Genomic DNA, 20,040 nt, shown 5'->3' with positions numbered 1-20,040 from the left:
ACAATAGGACATTGAAGGAAGCACTCAGTGGACCAATGAGCTTATAATAAAACGAAATCTCTACAAAAATTCTATTTATCCCAGGCAGGTGTGCCAAGACAAGAATGACGGGTGTCAACAGAGATCCCAGTCTCTGAAAAGAATGCGAGAAAGACAGGTAAACGCCAGTCAATATACGCAAATCATCAATGGCATCATCAAGCCAATCATCAATTGGACCATCTATCTCTGAAAAATGTTCAACAGTACGAGAAAGACAGGTGCACGCCCGTCAATATACGATCATCTATCTCTAAAACCATTGGAAAGGAAGACAAGTTATGCCAGCGTTCCCAGTCAATTATACGCCATGTCTGGTGCTCAAATTGCCATTAATATTAACAGAGCGGCCCTAGACCAATTCGAACATACGTGAGCCTCCCACTACTTCTTTCCGCCTTCAGATTTCCTTTTGCATCAATGAGTGCTAGTTCGTTGTTGCCTTGAACTACATTTTGCGTTGAGAAAGTATTCTTTTTCAAGCGAGGAGTCCGTGACCCCTCGTATAGGCTCTCGAGCTGGCACAACATGAGCTGCTCTCCAATTTCCAAGTCTTCCTACTCTACATCTTGCCCAGCCTGGACTGGAGTTGTTTGCAGCAAGTTGCATCGCCATGTTCTGGGTCTTCATTTGGATAACATGTCACTCGAATGTCACGTTTCCGCCTCACTTAGCCAGCTTCGCTACCTCCTCAGTCTAAACCTGTCTTACAATGCATTCACCGGCACCATTCCTCCTCAACTCGGGAATTGCACGGCTTTAAAATCGCTACATTTCTCCAGTAACAACCTATCGGGAAGCGTAACGCCTGAACTGGGCTGGCTGGACAGACTAGAGGTGCTTTATCTTTCGGGCAATTCGCTTACGGGTGAAGTGCCAGCCACACTGGCGAACTGCTCGGCGTTAATTGATCTTGAACTCAGCTCTAATCAACTCAGGGGAGACATCACACCTCAACTCTGCAGGCTACAGCAACTCGAGGTGCTTCAAATTTGGGGCAATTCGTTGACTGGTGAAGTACCACCCACACTGGCGAACTGCTCGAGATTAGTCGGGCTTGACCTCGACTCGAATCAACTCACGGGATACATCCCACCTCAATTCGGTAAGCTAGCGCGACTGGAGATCTTTTATCTTTGGCAAAATTCATTGACGGGTGAAGTGCCAGCCACATTGGCGAACTGCTCGAGGCTAAAAGATCTTGATCTCGATCACAATCAACTATCAGGAAGCATCCCGCCTGAACTAGGCTGGCTGGATAGACTGGTGAAGTGCCATCCACACTGGCGAACTGTTCCGGGTTAATCCAGCTTGACCTAGACTCGAATCAACTCATGGGATACATCCCACCTCAATTCGGTAGGCTGCAGCGACTGGAGGTGCTTATTCTTTGGGGCAACTCGTTGACGGGTGAAGTGCCAGCCACATTGGCGAACTGCTCGGCGTTACTTGTTCTTGTGCTCGGCCCGAATCAACTCAGTGGCTACATCTCGCCTCAACTGGGTAGTCTGGAGCGACTAGAGCGGCTGTATCTTAATCAGAACAAATTCACGGGAGAGATCCCAGCAACGTTGGGAAATCTTTCGGCTTTGACATATCTGATGCTTTCCTTGAATAACCTCACGGGACACATACCACCTCAACTCGGCAAGCTCAACCAAATGCAGACGCTTTTCCTTTGGGGAAATGGGTTGACGGGTGAAATCCCAGCCACGTTGGCAAACTGCTCTGCGTTGATGGATCTTGAATTCGAAGAGAATCAACTAACGGGAAGCATCCCATCTCAACTGAGCGTACTACACAAAATGGAATTTCTGAACCTTAAACTGGTGATATCCCGGCCAACTTGGGAAACTGCTCCCAGCTAAATGCGCTTAGCCTTGAGTCGAACTGTCTCTCTGGAAACCTCTCTCCTCAACTAGGCATGCTCAGCCAAATGGAGACGCTGAGCCTTGGGGGAAATAGATTGACAGGTAATGTGCCGAGGATGTTGGCAAACTACACAGCTTTGGAATCGCTTTTCTTGGATCAGAACGACTTCACCGGCGAAATTACAAATCTTATCGACGGTCTATCTAAGCTCACCAGCCTCCAATTTTTGGGCCTGGGTGGAAACCATTTCCGAGGCGAAGTTCCCGACGCTTTCGACCATTGCATCAACCTTCGCGTTCTACGGCTCCATCAAAATCTTTTAACCGGCCCACTTCCTCGTTCGTTGCTGCAACTTAAGCAATTGATTGAGATGCGACTGGAGACGAATATGTTCCAAGGAAGCATCCCCACAAGCTTTCTTTCGTCCCTCCAATTGGAGCACCTAGATCTCTCGTCGAACAATCTCTCAGGTGCAGTTTCTCCCACTCCATGCCGTGCCTGTTTTGTTTCCAGCAATTACATTAATTGTAGTACTTCGTCTCTCATTTTTCACGCGTTGCTTTCGCATTTCGCCCAGGACACATTCCCAGCAGTTTCGATGCCCTTTCTGGACTTCTCTACTTGGATCTATCCAACAATCGATTAAGTGGTCCTATACCGCTTGGATCGCTGTTAACCTTGCAGGTCTTAAATCTCTCCAACAACAAGCTCTCGGGCAACAGCCCTCCTGGCTTAAGCGATTGTGCTGAACTGACCGATTTAAACCTGGCAAGCAATCAGCTCAGTGGCAACTTACCTCTAGACTGGCGCATCTTACGCTACTCAATCTGCTCGACCTGTCAAGCAACGAGTTTACAGGGCCTGTTCCGAATGTAGCACCTTTCAATAATGCTGCTATTACAAATTTATCAGGAAACCCGGGGCTGTGTGGAGAAATTGTCAACCGCATTTGTGGCCACAGCTATCAGAACTCCAATAACATCCATGAGGTCAATCATCGCGTCAATCGAAAGCTCATATTTGGAGTTGTAGCTGCAATGGCAATCTTGGGTGGAGCACTAGTGCTCGGCACCGTTTGGCTTTATCGGTGTGCAGTTCTTAAAAAAGAAACCGCTTTCCAGTTAATGAATGCCCTGTTAGCAAGGACGCAGTTGACGGTCACTCCGAATGAGCTGAGAGAAGGAACTGGGGGTTTCCATGACGACAAGGTAGTGTCGGCAAGGTCTACCGAACTATTATATCAGGAGAAAAGTGGCAGTCAAATTGCTTAAAAATGAGCTGGCTTTGGGAGTTGAGGCCAGGTTCACAAGAGAGGTTGAATTCCTTGCCAAGGTGAGGCATAGGAACATTGTACGCGTATTGGGATGTTGTTTCAACTTGGACATGAAGGCCATCATTTTGGAGTTCATGCATAATGGAAGTCTAGAAAAATATCTTGGACATGGAGAGCTTGAGTTCTGTGGGGATGAGAAGCTGAATATTCTCCTTGGAGTAGGACAAGGATTGGAATACCTACACCACCACCATCCTCAAGGCACCATTGTGCATTTTGACATCAAGCCTGAGAACATTCTCTTAGATGCAAACTTAGAGCCGCACATTTCGGATTTTGGGATCGCTAAGCTGCTCAGTGGGAGCACTCTTCAAGACTCTACATCCATCTTGCTTAGAGGGTCCGTTGGTTATATTGCACCGGGTATTAGCCTAAACCGTTGAGTTTGAACCCTCATCATTTTCTTTTTCCCTTAATCTTTCCTTTCCCCATATTTCACAACACAAACACAGAGTACTCTCTCTGTTTTGAATGTTTGTTTGGATCGTGGTTACTCTATTCTGGATGTTTGTTTGGATTGTGATTGCATTTGGTGCATTGCTTCTTCTCACCTTGCTAATTATCCCTGCTTTCATGCGAATGTCAATATGAATAGCATCTCATTTTTATACCTTTTTTAAAGATCTTTTTTTAAATTACATATGCATGATTTCTTAACAACTTCCTCTTCTTCCTTGCCTGTTTCCAAGAGTATAGATACAATCCAAATCCTACAACCAAGGGAGATGTTTATAGCTTCGAGGTTGTGGTGCTTGAGATCCTCACTGGCAAAAGACCTTCATGTATTGAGTTAGTACAACAACAACATACCCTTGTGTCTTGGGTGCATTCTATGCACCCAAATGAGGTCCTTACCATTTTAAAACCTTCTAGCCTCCCTGAAAATGTCACATTGCAATTGACACAATTGGCACTCTTGCATAGTTACCAGCCGAAACGGAAACGAAAGAAATGGAAACAGAAGAAACGGAGTTTTCGAGCCCCGCCAAAATGGAAACGAAAGAAACGGCAATATGATACAATTTATGTATAAAAATTTATTTTTTATACATAATATAATTATCAATAGAGTGCAAATCATACATAATACAATTATCTATACTTGAAGCTTCAGCCTTCAAGCATCAATGCATCATTCATGCCTCTATGATTCTAAATTCTTGAATGATGCTTCAATAATCTGAAATCAACACATATTGTGAGTCATGACTAACAAGTTTGGCATTACAAGAATCTGAAATTTAGAAGTTTGAAGTACTTTAAACTTAGCACACAAGTTGAAACTTGAAACTTGAAAGTATCCAATGTCTAGGCTCCATAGATGATCATGATTCATGATCCACAAATTTCATGATCATGACTCATGAGTCATGCAAGACTCAAAATAAAAGCACCCATGGATGATATAAAAAAAAGCAGCAAGACTACTAATCATCTGCATCATCCATGGACTCCTCGTCATCGTCATCCTCTGCGTCCTCAGATAAGCTTGAGGCATCTGTGTCACTGTCTGAAGAAGAATCATCAACATCAGGATCAGGACCATCGGGTGCAACTAAAGTACTAGCACCATCTCCAGATGGTTGAGTGTATGATCCTGTGTGGTGTGCTGGTGCTGACAGCTCCTCATACAACATGGTGTATATGTCCAGCTCCTCCCGTGGGATATCTGGTATGGCATACATCTTCTCCACGTCCTTCTTGTCTACATTCACTTGGCGAGGTTCGGGGCAGTCGGCGGCGAACTCAAGGAGACGGAGGTTGCAATGACAAAACACCAACCGCTCCAATTGAGCCGTGCTCAATCTATTCCTCTTCTTTGTATGAAAGAGGGCCCAAGTGCTCCAGTTCCTCTCACAAGGACCGGAACTGTAGTCCTGTGAGAGAACACGTATAGCAAGGTGTTTCTGCCATAAGCCAATTAAGCAGAGATAAGTATCAGGAACTTGATAACTATAAACATATTTGTAGTAGATAAAACTTCAAATTACTTAACGACTAAGCTCTAACTAGTGGCATTGGAACTTGTCTCTTAGACTCTTACCAAAGTAGGAGTACAGTTACCATATTTCTCCCACCAGGAGACAGGTTGCAATTGTGTCTCTCAGAGCCTAGCCGTAGGTCGACCAAAGGAGAGGCTATGATTGCGGAACAATAGAAGTTCATCCTCCATTCTTCGTTGCATCTCCAAGTCACCACCCATCCAATTTTGTAGATATTGTTGCATCCCCTCCTCCAACTCGTCATTCTCATATTGCTCTTGACTGCACCAGAGTGGATGCAATACATGTGCCACCGCATGGATTGGGCGATGGAACCAATTCCACCGCTTATTCCATATAGCACGGATGGACTCAACCCTAAATCATGCCACAAGAAATTAGAATGCATTATGCATGCAAAATTCATAGACTATAGATAATAGTACATACATAATATATATCTGAAAATTTCAGGCTTCATGATAACAAATTGCAATTTAGTAACTGTAATAATTATACATATTACAAAAGCAAAAAGTCTTACTTATCAGGCGATAGGGAAGTGTTTCTGTTAAGGGCCTCTCCAATCTTATCCATAAACTCGTACAAGAGCCCTAATGTGCTTCCCTCCATGTCCGTGATGCAAAGCACCGTGTAGATAGGATTAATCGATTTGATTAATGCCTCTGCCTGATTTCACCAAGACTCATCCATGATCATGCGAAAAAGTTTGATAGACTTTGCTTGGCCTCTATCATCCCAATCTCCCCACTCCCAAGACACAACCGTGTGCAACAAGCCCTGGCGCACTCGCACAAGCCTCTCCACCACTATGAACATGTAAGCAAACCTTGTGGCTGGAGGTTTCAATAGCTCAAGGTCATCGTAAGCCCGATAGATGCTGAGGACTTTGGGTCTCCTTGTGACAAACTTCACGATACTGCATCAATCCAAGGTATCTTTCCTAGGTCCTCGATCAAAAGATCAAGGCAATGTGAGGCACAGGGTGTCCACAAAATCTTAGGGAACTCATCTTCTAACATGGCACCCATTGACACACAATTGCTGCCATTACCTGTCACCACCACCTGCACCACATGCTCAACACCTATCTCCATAATGGCTGCCCGTAAATGCTCCCAAATATACAACCCTATAATCACTGTACCTGCAATGGAAGCGTCTATGGCTCTCAAGAACATGGTTCCCTTGCAAGAAGACACTAAAATATTGTACACATTCCTCTTGTGTGCATCTGACCATCCATCGCATAAGAGTGTACATCCATATTTTTTCCAAGTCTCTTTCAAGGGCTTCATTTGGTCTTCCACACATTCCCTCTCTCTTCTTAGCTCTCTTGTCCGCAGGGCCTCATATGTAGGCCCTTTCCATTCATACCCAATGCGGCTTACGGCTCTCATGGCCTTCCTCCATCGTGTAGTCTTCGCCACATGAAAGAGTATTGCACACTGTATGAAGAGCTTTGTGAGCTCACTAGTGGCCTCCTTCACTGCTTGCTTTTGCAAGCATGCTTGAATGCTAGACCTTTGCAGTGATCCTCTTTTTCCCGCACTAGCATCCACACTAATTAATCCATGTGGCAAGGGTGTTCTTGTAGCACTAGGACCCGCGCTCGTTGTAGTTGATGCCCCTCTACTTCTCTTTGCAGAACCCAATGTGCTGGCATCATCCAATGGCTCAGTGTCAGCAGCCTCTTCTTCATCTTGCAGCCCTTGTCCTCCACTTTTTGCAACCAAGGCTGCCACACGCACACGCTTCCATTCTGTTAGGCCACCTTTCACTAGAGTAGGCACGAACTCACAAGGTCCTACATCCTTGATGGGAACACCTGCTAGATGGTCTTTCACCCGTGTGATAGACCCCGTTTTGCTTATGCCGCAATAGTTGCATCTCCACTTCTTGGAGCCACCGCCTCCTTTATAACTATCCAGGAGGGAGACATGGACCCAATAAGCATCTCTCGGCATTGAGGAGGATGGAGAGGTGAGAAGGAGGATGGAGAGGTCACAAGTGAGAAAGGATGAAGAGGTAGAAGGAGGATGGAGAGCTCAGAGGTAAAAGAGGATGGAGAGGTGGAAGGAGCCTAGAGGATCAGAGGTAGAAGTGAAGGAGGATGGAGAGGAGGAGGATGGACAGGTTACATGTAAGATTAAATAGAGGATGGAGAAAAGAAGGATGGAGGGATGGAGAGCAGGCTGCCAAGATGCAGATTGTAGGATAGAGAAGATGGAGCAAAGGATGAAGAGGATGGAGAGAGAAGGATGGAGGTCCGAGGAAAACGGGATGGAGAGTCCAAGAGCAAAGGATGGAGGGATGGAGAGAGCTTAGAGAAAGTGGAGAGAGCAGCAAGGATGCACAAGAGGAGTGGAATGGGCGAGAGGCGGCGAAAGATGGAGCCAGGCGGCGAAATGACGACTTTTGGGGTTTAGGGCAAATCAAGTTTTACAAAACGGCATTTCTTGAAGAAACGTTGTTTCCATTTCGCCGTTTCCGTTTCCGGCCATGAAACGGCCGTTTCGTGCAACTATGCACTCTTGTGTACTCATGATCAACCTTCTAAGTGCCCCACCATGTCTGATATCTCCAACATCTTGATGGACCTTCAAAATCGAGATGTCCAACGACGATATCCAGATTTACTGAATTCACAAGGGCCTCCTAGTATTGATAGCAATTTTGACTCTCCAAATGATGAATGATCCAACCCATGAGGCTCCTCTCTCTCTCTCTCTCTCTCTCTCTCTCTCTCTCTCTAGTTCTTGAGTTGAAGGAAGCTATTATCAAATGCACCCGAGGCTCCCCGCTACTGTATCTTATGGGTTCCGAGTTAAAATTCACACTGATCTTATATTTTTCCTTGTGAAGGTTTGTGATGGTAATATGATAGCTTTGCTAATATTATCATCGTAGAAATGTAAATATCATCATATTTGATATCTCGTACAAAAACTATGTGATTTTGTACTTAAGTATAAGACTATTTTTATGCAAATACAATATATAATTGTAAATGGAATCATGCTCATTTCTTTTGCATTGATCATATTCTCATAAGGGATATTTACTTGGAATTCCAATAAGCACGAAGTTATTTGATTTGGTTCTCATAAGGGATATTTACTTGGAATTCCAATAAGCAGGAAGCTATTTGATTTGGTAAGTCTAGGTTAAATAGAGGATGTTAATAATTCATTTGTAACTAACTCAAGAGTTGCATCAATCCATCCTCTCTCTCCCTCTCTCGAGTCCCTAGACAAAAGAAGGGCAAGAGTATCTCCAAAATGCATTTAGACTGAGAGCATCATGGGGTGTCTTGGAGTAGTGGACAACTAAGATAGTACAAGAAAAGTCCTGTCTTAGGCGGGATTGGATCCTTTGGGATCGCAGCCAGGAGACACCGGACTAGCTTCCGGATGGGAATGTCTTGGTGCAGCAGGTTCGATTTGGGTCTTTCCCCAACGCCTGCTATAACACACTATGCAAGAAATTGCCCTCGTAAAGTGGCTAATACCCGGCTCGCAGTGGGTGAGAAATCAGTTGATGTACAGGTTTTGGAGGAGATTTCCACTGGGAAACCCCTTCAGCAGGCAGGAGTCCTCTAATCCTGTCAATAATGTGTCGAAGACATCGGTCCAGGGAACTTAGGTCAAGTCTGAAGAAAAGGCGGTCGATGAGGCTAGAAAATAGTCAGTCAAAGAGGCAAAATCAAGGGCATTATTCAATCCAGCTCCCCTCTACCGCAGGTGGAGATTGGCTGCTCTGAAAATCCATTGGGTGATAGTGCTCAAACCATTAATGGGGCAGAAAAGGACTTGCGATCGATTCCAATCAAGGAGACTCATGTTGTGGGCTGATGAGGATAAAGGGGATATGCAGGTCTCGACTGATTGTCAAGAAGTGCCTCAGCCTTCAAAGATTGATGTGTCGAATGAGGAAGATCTGCCTGATGCATACCACAAAAAGAGAATGCTCGAGGAGAAGGGTTCAGACAGGAAAGCTTTGGGAACCCTTAAGCAGAACTCGAGCATGGCTTTGTCTCCTTCGGTGTCAAAGAGGCTTAAGGATGCTGCCAGGGCTGCGGGACAGGGAAAAGAAAATAGGTTTCACTTCCTCCGTGATGCATACCGAGCACTGGCTAGGTAGTAATGCAGAAAATGTAGACAGGCGGGGTAGGTTGAAATCAATCAGGATGCTCACCTGGAATCTAAGGGGATGCTGCAACCAAGCTAAGCAAAGAGGGTGCATTTCCGTCATCAGAAAAGTTAATCTAGATATTGTATGTCTGCAGGAATTGAAGTGTGGGGAGGTGGATTAGTTTTGGTTTTCAATCAGTAAATTGGGCTTTGTTGTGTTTTGCATCTGTCCAGCCCGAGGGAAAGGAGGCTTGGCAGTCCTAATCAAGGACTCTCTGGAAAGTAAGGAGTTATTTCGGCATAAGGAGGGTTGGTTCATGGGTGTTCGGGTTGGCCTGGACAATTTTTGCTTCAATGTTCTCTATATGCATGTCCCAAATACTCGTGCATGCTCGGTTTGCTGGTCAGACTTTAGTTCATGCTTGGTTGAGGATGCTTGGTTAATGGGAGGTGATTGGAATTTTACTGAGGGGGACCATGATAGATCTCATCCTTTCAAGAGCTGTGGATAACTTCGAAATAGAGTTTTGGGAGGATGGGTTGGTAGACTATGCAGAGTTATGCCCTGAGAGGCTGGAGGGGCATTCATGGACTAATAGACGGAAGGGTGAAGATTCTAGATTAGGGATACTTGACAGAATATATGCCTCCGGGGAGGGGTTGGTGGATGCAGGCGCCAATCAAGGGTGGCTACATTTCAAATACATGCATCTCGGATCATATGCCTCTGTTTTGGAATTTCAGTATCCCATGGCAGTCTGGTAGATCTTTCAAGGTTTCGTTCAAATTCAAAAATAAGTATTTAGCCTCATCAGCATTTTGCAATCACATCAGGGCTGTGTAGAGGCAAGCCAGAAGACAAGTTGAGGGACCTTGTGCCCAATGGATCATGCTATAAGATTGGTGGTCCGGGAAGCCATTACATGGGAGAGGAAAGACGAAGATAATCGGTGGAAAAACAAGGACCTTATTTTGCTGTAAGGAATGCCTTGAAGGACACTCTAGAGCTAGAATGCATAGCAGGCAGTTGTGGCTAAAGCTTGGTGATTGCCCATCAAAGCTTTTCTTTCAGGATGCCAAAAGGAAAAGGCAGTGCGAGACTATTGATAGGGTTATGGAACAAGATGGCAAGGTGGTGACCGAGTTCTGGCATATTGCCAAAATCTTTCTGACTCATCTCAGTAATTTAGTAGGAGAACAAGGTATACCCAATGGATGTTGGGAGAGAGTTCATTTTATGTGCTAGATGGCTGCAATGGGTCAAGAGGTGGTTATGATGAGGAGGATTGGATGATTCTAACATGTGCATAAGTCAAAGAGTAGTTGTAAGATGCTCAGCATGTAGAGCATAATTTGTTGATCATTTTTTCTTTTTAGAGCTCCTTTCAATTTCATGTGCATAAAAAGTTATTGGTCTCAAAAGAATGGCCAAACTTTGATCCCAAGAGGGCCCAAAAATGATGATGCGAATGGAGGATGATGTGGCAGTAGTGTTCACACGCTCTTTACAAAAGGGTGCCTATGTGGCACTCAATACTTAGGTGGCACTGATGACGATGTGGCATTGCCATGTGAGTAGTTGATGTGGACTACTGAGGTGGTAGTTTGCTGATGTGTCACATGCTAACATGGTAGCCTGACACACGTTTGCTGATGTGGCTGATACGAATTTCTCCATACAAGAGGGCTCTTGCATATGTATCCACCCAGCCACCACGATTCCTAGAGTGCCCTCCTAGTCTACCTATGCCCTCCTTTATTAGAGCTCTCTTTCTCTCAAAATCTCCCTTTATGAGCTCTCTCTCTCTCTCTCTCTCTCAATCTCCCTCCAAGCCCAGACTGAGTGCTCACACAAAGTGCCATATGTATCCTTCTTAGACCTTTCACTTTTAGCCCTCTCTTGGGCCTACTAATGCACCCTTCATTTAATGCTTAATCATAGGAATTCCCTAGGTTTTGGCCTTCAAATTTGCAAGCACTGTCAAGCCCTCTTGGGTTTTGCGCCTTGCCATAATTACACTATGGGATTCCACAATTATGGCTGACAGAACATTTCCTTCCCCTTAATAATGGTTTACATCCTCGAAAACAAAGTTGGGAAACCTCTTTTGGAGATTGCTTACACTTTCCCATGTTGAACTCTCTTTAGGTCTATCTTTCTACTTAACCATGCATTCTTGCCATATTCTATGTCGCATTCTTTTTTCTTGCCTAAATTCTTTTTGGTTTTTTGGCTCTCTAGACCTCTTCATCTGGAGTTACTGCAGAAGAGAGGAGTGCCTAGAAATGACTTTGTATCAAATTGATATTCTCCTCTGTGGATGAGACCAAAGTGCCATTAGCCTTTTTCAAACAAAGGGATGTCCTCATTGACTCTTTTTCTTCTAGTAAAGTAATACAGTTTGGGCATCTAGATATCCTGATTTGGCCTACTGCTCTAATCTCTTAATCCTTCTCTAAATCATGTCCATTGTCTGAGCTCTAATTTGGCTCTATTCTTTCTAGTTGTCTTGAGAAGTTTTTGAGCATTCTCAACTACAACAACGTAAGAATCTACAACAGATCCAGGAAGTTCTTATATGTCCAGACCCAAAGTCATATCAAAGAAATAATTAAGAGCCAATACCTTGGGAAAGACAAAATCAATGCTCTTTGAGGTCCTCCCAAGCATCAAGCTTAGAGCCTCTAATAACAGTTCCCTTGTCTAAAACAATTGCCATCTAATAATAGTTGTAAGAGGCAAAGTTGTAGAAAGGTTTGACATGGTTAGAGAATCCTTTTACCATTGAAGAGAAGAAGGAAGAAGTCATAGGTATAGTAGATGGAAAAACTCCATGAGAGGATGGTCTTCCTATTGAATTTTACAAGGTCTTTTGGGACATAATTGGACCTTACTTGCTGCTATTGTGGCAAGACAATATATCCAAGGGTGCCCTATCATCTCATGTTAATAGAGGAATGATCAAGCTCATCCCCAAGGAAGGCTCTAAGGATGAGCTTAGGATTTGGAGACCTCTCACAATGCTTAACTGTAGTTATATGATATTTGCTAAGGCTCTACATCTCAGAATCCAAAGAAAGATGAAAGACTAGATTCTTTAGGAACAAAAAGGCTTCATAAAGGGTGCCACCTATTGAAGGCAATCATACATATTTGGGAGGGGTGTGAATATGTCAAGGAAACTAAACAATATATATGCTTCCTCGAGATAGACTTTGATAAAGCTTATGTTGTGACAAGCTGGAATGGGACTTTCTCATACAATCCTTATAAGATATGGATCTGGGTTCTCATACAATCCTTATAAGATATGGATCTGGGTTCCTCATTTATTTATTATGTCAAATTATTCTCACTAATGCATTAGCCAAGATATGTGTTAATGGATACCTAATATCCCCTTTTCCTTTGAAGAGGTCAATTAGGCAAGGCTGCCCTCTTGCTCCCCTTCTCTTTGCAATTGCAGCTGACTCTCTTGGGTGGCTTGTCAAGAGTCAGATTTAGGAAGGTAACTCATGTCTGGTAGGCAGTTAGTGTGCCAGAAATTTGTTGATGACACCAAACTCACCCCCAAAATACTCAGTAGGATATTAGATGCATAATGGACTATCTAGACATCTTCTACAAAGCATATAGTTCTAGAGTTAATCATACAAAAACAAGTTATGACACCCTCAATGATAAGGAGCATATTTATTTGAAGAATTAGGGATGCCACAAGATTAACAAAGGCACTCTATTTAGGCGATTGGGGATACCCATGGGATTTGGCATATCCATGAAGCAAAGATGGGATTCGTTCATGGGACAGGTTTCAAAAGAGGATTGACAAGTGGAGGGGATTTCAGGCCAATCTTGCAAGAAGGAGGCTAGTGCTCAACCATTGCATTTATCCCATCTCTATTTTTTATCTTTCTTGTTGGGCACTTTCCAAGTCTAGTCTAGACAGATTCATTAGAGTCTGCAAGTCTTTTCTATGGGGTGGTAACTCCAAAATTTCTAAAGTAAGGTGGTCTTATTGCACTAAGCCTAAGAAAGGAGGAGTGCTAGGGGCCACAAATATTACTATGGTAGCCAGAAAGCTATCTGCAACCTAGTTATCAAAGCTATTCTAAATCCAGTGTGTTATTGGGCTCAACTTTTGTTGAGGAACATGAAACAGATCAAGCACTGCTGTTTGTAATCTTGAACCTTGTAAAGCTAAGGGTAGTGCATTGTGGTGATCTATTTGGAGAGATTTTGAGGACATAAAAGTGTTTTTACAGTTTTCTAGTAAAGGAGCCTTTATTGCTAATGATTCCATTTGGGTCTCAGTTATCTTTAAAAATGCTCAACTCACTAAGGAACAATTTTCTCTAGCTTCTGCTATGTTCAAGAAAGGATTGCAGACTTGGGGCCAACTCTAGAATAAGGAGAAGTTAAGGTGGAAGACCTAGCAAGAGATTAGGAGAGAGTTTGCTTTAACTAACAAAAGCCAGGCTCAGATTTTAAAGCAGGATGGAACTATGGCAGAGGGATATCAAGTGGAAAGAGGGTTTTGTGTTAATTTTTTACAAGGAGTTTAGCTGGATAGGATGCTCTTCAATCCTCCCTATATCCACTCCTACTAGTGACATGGATGACCTATTTAGAACCTAGAACACTAGATGGTCTTTGCAGGATAGCGGGGAAAAATGGTATGAAAGGTTTGGAGAATTATGGATCAAGCAGGTCCCTGAGAAGATGTCCTGCCTAGCTTGGCTCATCCTGCACAATGTTGTTTGGACCAATGTAAGAGGACTCAAGATAGGGAAAGGAGATGGGAAATGTAGAAGATGCCGTAGTGTTCTCAAGGATATTTTTCACTTGGGTTGCTTTCCCACATGCTAGAAAGGTTTGGATGTTTATTGAGATTGAATGTGGTGATCCAGTCAACTGGAAGGCTATATTACTAGGGGATGCATTCAAAACCAAGCATGAGCTTTGGTTCCAAATAACGGCTCATGCTTTATGGTTTATTTGGATCTCTAGGAATAATTTTCAGTTTAATGTTGTGGAAATATGTATTGATGCCTTGTTTATTGCATGATGGGACAAGAAAAAAGGAGATTGGAATTCCATATAAGTGCCTATAATCTCAAACATACTAGGTTGGGTTGGCTGAGCAGCACAAGAGCATGACAAGCTGCCCCAGTACCTCCATAGGAATCCTCCATCACATGTTGAAGTTGCACACTTAGCTGCTCAAAGCAAAGCTACTGCAGGTCTTGCCTCTCAGCTCCCCTGTAATGAGGATGCTGCTAATGAGGATGTATGCAAATAGTTTTTGTGTCCCCTTTTGTAAGGATGACTATGTTGTAAGTCCTTTATTGGAGTAGTGGAACTACTATGGATAAAGTTTGACGATGTACAAATGTTCTTAACTTTAATACAATCACTTTTTTTGTCCAAAAGAAAATAAAAATCTTTCTGCTTCATGTGTTAAAGTAACGGGTTCAATGAGTTCAACTAGCACTTCATTTCCATCTCCTAATTTTCTTTTTGCCTACTTATATGAAAAACTAGATGTACATTAACCCTATGGTCTCATCAAGTATTGACCCTGGAAGGAAGTGCTAGAGTCATAATTGAGAACCATTTTTGTAATGGAGGTGCAGGAGATTGCGGCATCACCACCAATCAGTAGATGCAGGTTGGTGCACCAAGTGTGTATCCAATTAGAAAGCAGTTTTGTTAGGTAGATTGATATGGCTGTAATAGTTTTCTTCCTCTAACCTGAGCTTGCTAGGATAGGGAGTGTTCATTGCAAGCCGAGGTAGCTTGGTTCAAGATAGTTTGAGTGATTTAATACAAGTTGATGTTGCTTGCCTACGTACTTGACTCTGTTGTTGTATTGCACCTTGTATTCTTTTAGGTGTTCTTAGGTGTGTGTAAAGCTTCGTATTCTCCCATCATCATACGGTTCTCCTACAGTAGCTAACCCCGACCTCTAAGTGTAATTGTTCTCATATGTTTTGCACCTGAGCACATGTAGTGGGTCTCAGCACCGATGACTCACGTGTCGTGGGGATGTTGAAGATATGCCGATGGAGCTTCCACTCTGAGCTACTCCTTATAGGAGCAATGCATAGCATGAGTCGTCTGCAAGTGTCACGCAAGTGGCCTCCGGATTGTTGCAATGTGGTTTCATGCGAGAGAGAGGGAAGAGGAAGAGGGGAGGGGAGAGGGAGAAGGAAGGGAGAAGGAGAGAGGAAGAGGGGAAGGGGGAGAAGGGACTGAAGGGGATAGAGTGTGACAACCACAAGGGCACTATAAAGGAAATAAGAGAACACCCAAAACACTCTCTTGGAAGAGAAGAGGGAGCTTGTATTCAAACTTGTGCAAACAACAATGAAGACCAAAGTCAACCATTTGGCCTCTTATACAAGTCACCTTTTGAAGGGACGACCAACCCTTTTCCTTTTCAGTGCTCTCTCTCTCTTTACAACCAAGGGCCGCTCTCTCTCTCTTTACAACCAAGGGCTCTTGGGTTCGACGGGTGCCAAGGCATAATGCTATTCTTATCATCTCTCTCTACTAGTGAAAATAGCGCTTGTGTTAACCATATTAAAGTGTTTGGGACAAGCCTGGCGTTAGGAGGTGTTCCTAACCGGCTCCCAAATAGCACTTTTGTTAGCCTCGCACCTCCTAGGCTTAGGTGATTTGGGGCTCAAACTCCCTGAGCGCCCTCACACCTTAACCTATTTGTGGTTCGAACCCCATGCATGAGGCTCAAAACCTGGAGTGGTGAGGCTTAGCTTCCGCAAGACACTTAACTATAACCCGATCACAAACTCCCTGAGTTTGAGCTGTACTCCTTTCATGGCTATTTTCATTGGCGTGGCTATTTTCGTGGATGTGGAGCTGAAAAGTGCACACTACTTGCACTTTTTGTTCCTGGTGGCAGCTAGAACATTCAACCTGTGCCTAGAATTCTTGAATCCTTAGACTTTGGAGCAGACTTTGGGTATTTAGGGATCAAACTCCTAGAGTTTGAGCTATACTCCTTCCGTGTGCACATTGCTTGTAATCATTGACCTTGGGGTATTTGGGGATCAAACTCCCTTGAGCTTGTCCGTTGAAGTAGATCATTTGGCATGGTCACCTTTAATCACTGATTACCCTGCATTCGGCCACTATACTCTGTGGATGTTAACATGCCCCCTTTTCTATTGCTGATCCGTCCTCGGGTCAGTCGCGCTGGAGGAGGTTGGTGGTGAGGAGGACTAACTGTAGGATAGCGTAGTGGTCCAATTGTCATGATGTGAGGCAAGTGAGGTACCTGCGGTACTTCCAAAAATGTGTGGCATGCATATCCTCATAAGTACAGAGGTGATGCCTATGGAGATTGTGGATGCGGAGGTAGAGGCGGAGGTCTTGGAAGTGAGTCGGACTGACGTCAGGGTTGAAGACAATCTGGTTGTTCAGATTGTGGATGCGGTCATCAATGGGGTGGCTATGGGCGGGAAGATCACGGATGAGTAAGAGGAGGAGGCAGTTGAAATGTACCACTATGACGACAGTAGGATCTAGCACTGAACCATATGTGTCATTGAATGATTGGAGGTGGAGAAAAATCCCTCCTACGTCATTTCGTTGGGAAAGTTGTACTTGGGAAAATTGTACAACACATTTGGGTCCTGCTGCTGGAGGTCCTAAAATGCAGCCCAAGTCCATCGTCATTCCATGGGCATGTAGAGTGGGTGGACACGACGATCGTGGGTGCGCTGTGGTAGTAGCACCAAAATTTCTCCAGCTTTAAGAAGGGGAGCTGCCAATTTGGCTACAGATCGTCGGCATCGGCATCGATTGCTAGATACTGGGGCATCGGGGGCAAGGTTGTATCCTCCTCTCGTGCGCTTGGGATGCGCACAATGCCAGTCGTCTCGTGATGAACTATGTGAGGGGACGCACCTCAAGAATTTTGTAGAGGTGGAGGTGTGAGCTTTCGAGTTGGTGCTTCCAATGGTGCATTAGCGCGCTGTTTGGTAACTCTTGAAAGGACTATAAGTCTGGGCGCCAATGGACATCTTCAGGGGGAGAAACTGGTGGGGTTGGCGGAGCGTCATCATTTGCAAGTGGCATGGGCTCTGGCTTCATTGTGTCTGTAGGAGTTGCTGCATCAATACTTTGTATAAATTTTGATGCTTTGAGCAGCATGTTGAAGGCTTCGTCAGGAAGGTCGACCTGAGCATTGGAGGAGATGGACTGGGAGGGTCCATGCTGTGTGGTGGTGGTGTTAGAGGCATTAGACGAGTACTCGGGAAATGTTGTCCGAGGGAGGGGAGGGTGGGCAGGGCGGGATCTGGAGGGGGCAGTAGCAGAATATTTGCAGGGGTGGTGGTGGTATTAAAGAGGGTGATTGCATCATTTCCCTCTTCCTCGGTGACTTCCTCTAGGTAGGCTACGTGAATTGTTTCAAAATTGCTCACCAAGGACTTAAGTGAGTTTTGGAGAGCCTGTAGCACCCTATTGAAGAGGATTATTATTCCGAGGGGTTGGTAGGTTGTGGATTGGTAGGCCGCAAGGTGCCCTTGAGATTGGACAGTTGAGGCTCGGCCGTAGGTCTGCATCCAATTGATGTCTGCATGCAGACTTGCTAGAGTGTAGACCCATGACATAAGTTTGCGAGTTGCATCACTTCATCGTCCGTAGGATAAGGAATCAATGAAGATGACGTGGTACCAAGCTTGAAAATTGAGAAGGATGGGATGGGCGGATAGTGTTTGGAGATTGGAGGGGTGGAGAAGAGATAGAGAGGTGGGTTGAAGATTAAGAGAGAAATATGACATGGCTAAGATGGGGTGACAGTGGTCGGGATTATCGGTAAAGAATAGTCTAGAGGGCGTTAGGAGGAAGTGGAGTAGTGAGGTCTATGTGGCAAATGAGATTTTGTGTGCGGAGTGCATCAAAGTGCATTTGAAGGGTTTGGGTGATTGTGTGTGGTGCAAGTGTGTATTTGGCTAATTGTGCAAACACCTCCCTGTACATCCGAAACTCTTGTTGCTTGCGGGCTTCCAATCTTGGCTCCTCGGATTAGGTGGTGGCGCACTGGTGTTTGATTTCTTCTTGGAGGGAGACCGTTAGGTTCCTCTCTTGTGCTAGGAGATCTTGTAAGGAGCAGATCTATTGTTCTTGGGACTCCTATGAGTGGGCATACTGTTGCTCTGCCTATGCCTGTTGCTCCAGCATTGTGCGTAGGTTCGACTCTACCTTGTCTACCTAGTCCATGAGTGTTTGGACCAGGTATTCACTGGTGGCGAGGTTGTCCTTGAGCCTTGTAAGAGCGAGCTTCAGCTCTTCAACTTTTGCTTGGTATTCTTAGGCTCTATGTATTGCAGCATGGCCAATTGCTTGGGCTGCGACCATTATCGATTAGCTTTCATGTGCAGAGAGCTGGGCTTGGATGAGACTGGCAGAGAGTTGTGAGACTTGTTCTTGCCTCCTCTATAAAATCATGTGCATGACCTGTGGGAGTTGTGCCATGGCTTCAAAGAGGTTTAGCTCCATCAGGTCTGTGCGTAACAATTGCTCTACCGTCATGTGGCTATAGCCACCTAATGCCTTATAGTCGGGTGCACTGCAAAATTGTATGGCCTCCGCTAGGACTACCCATGGAGTGGAAGAGGTGCCAGTGGCAAAGGATGTTGTCTCCTCAGGGGTGGTGGAGACTGAGACGTAGGGCACAGCGAGGGTGGTTGGTGTAGTTTCGGCTCCTATATGGAGGTCGATTTCGATCGTCTCATTGCCCTCGAGGTCTTCTATGAGAATGGGATCCCCTTGAACCCGCTTGCCCTTGTCTTGAGGATCTGCTCGCTGGAGGCGTAGTTGTTGTTGCATGAATTCATGCAACTAGCGGTCCTCATATTGGTCGAGCAGCCGACTTGTTTTCGGTTGCACATGAATTACTAGAGTGACACTGGGCGTTGTCCTTGCTCTCTTGGGCTTCCTCCGTTTCTTCTTGCTTGGTCTATACTGGGCCGGTGGTAGATTTCTCTGCTAGGCCGAAGCCGACCGACGGATGTTGACCCCTTAAGTAATAGAGGACCGGCATGTACAACATGGGATTGCCTATAACGTCCCTGTGGGTGCCAAGATCATCTCGCATCTGGCTGCAGAAGTAGTCAGCCCAGTTTGTCTCTTGGAAGTCCACCATTTGCAGCAAGATATTAGGCACAATGGATTGATGATGGTCCATGTGCTTAACTTGAGTGAGCCATTGCAAGGCTCTTACTGGTCCGCTAAGAACTGGAGGCAGCCCCTGCACTTGTGGCGGTCGTACTAGTGATAGACCGTTTTGAGGGCATCGAGCTTTTTCTTCTACTTAGAGTATTTCTCCCCGACCACTCGCAGGGCCCGTACCATGTCCTGATTGATTTGGTAGTGGTGGGGATTGCGTGCTACATCTCGTAGGATACCAATGTTGGTGTTGTCATATGCCTTGAGGAATTCCGCCAACAGTGTCATGTCTAATGGGATGGGAGACGAGCAGCAATTCTGCCCAAGCCTACAAAGTTGAGTGCCTCCACATCTATCGAGTCCTGGAGAGTGGCATATGGTGCTATTGTATGGTAGGGGAGGGTGTAGTCATGGCCCTCGTATGCAAAGCATGAGTGTATCACGCAAGCATTTAGCTCTTGG

The 20,040-nt window shown here is 44.9% G+C and overlaps 1 pseudogene; it reads left to right on the top strand.

Moving 5' to 3' along the window:
- Window positions 1–349: 349 nt before the first annotated feature.
- Window positions 350–9,390, top strand: LOC147880681 (uncharacterized; annotated as a pseudogene).
- The last annotated feature ends 10,650 nt before the right edge of the window (window positions 9,391–20,040 follow it).

This window comes from Dipteris shenzhenensis, chromosome 32, assembly GCF_047967505.1.
Source record: "Dipteris shenzhenensis isolate YYH24624 ecotype China chromosome 32, Dip_SZ_1.0, whole genome shotgun sequence".
In the NCBI taxonomy this organism is placed as follows: domain Eukaryota; kingdom Viridiplantae; phylum Streptophyta; class Polypodiopsida; order Gleicheniales; family Dipteridaceae; genus Dipteris; species Dipteris shenzhenensis.
Note: the sequence above shows the minus strand (reverse complement) of the source record. Positions and strands in the feature narration are given on the sequence as shown.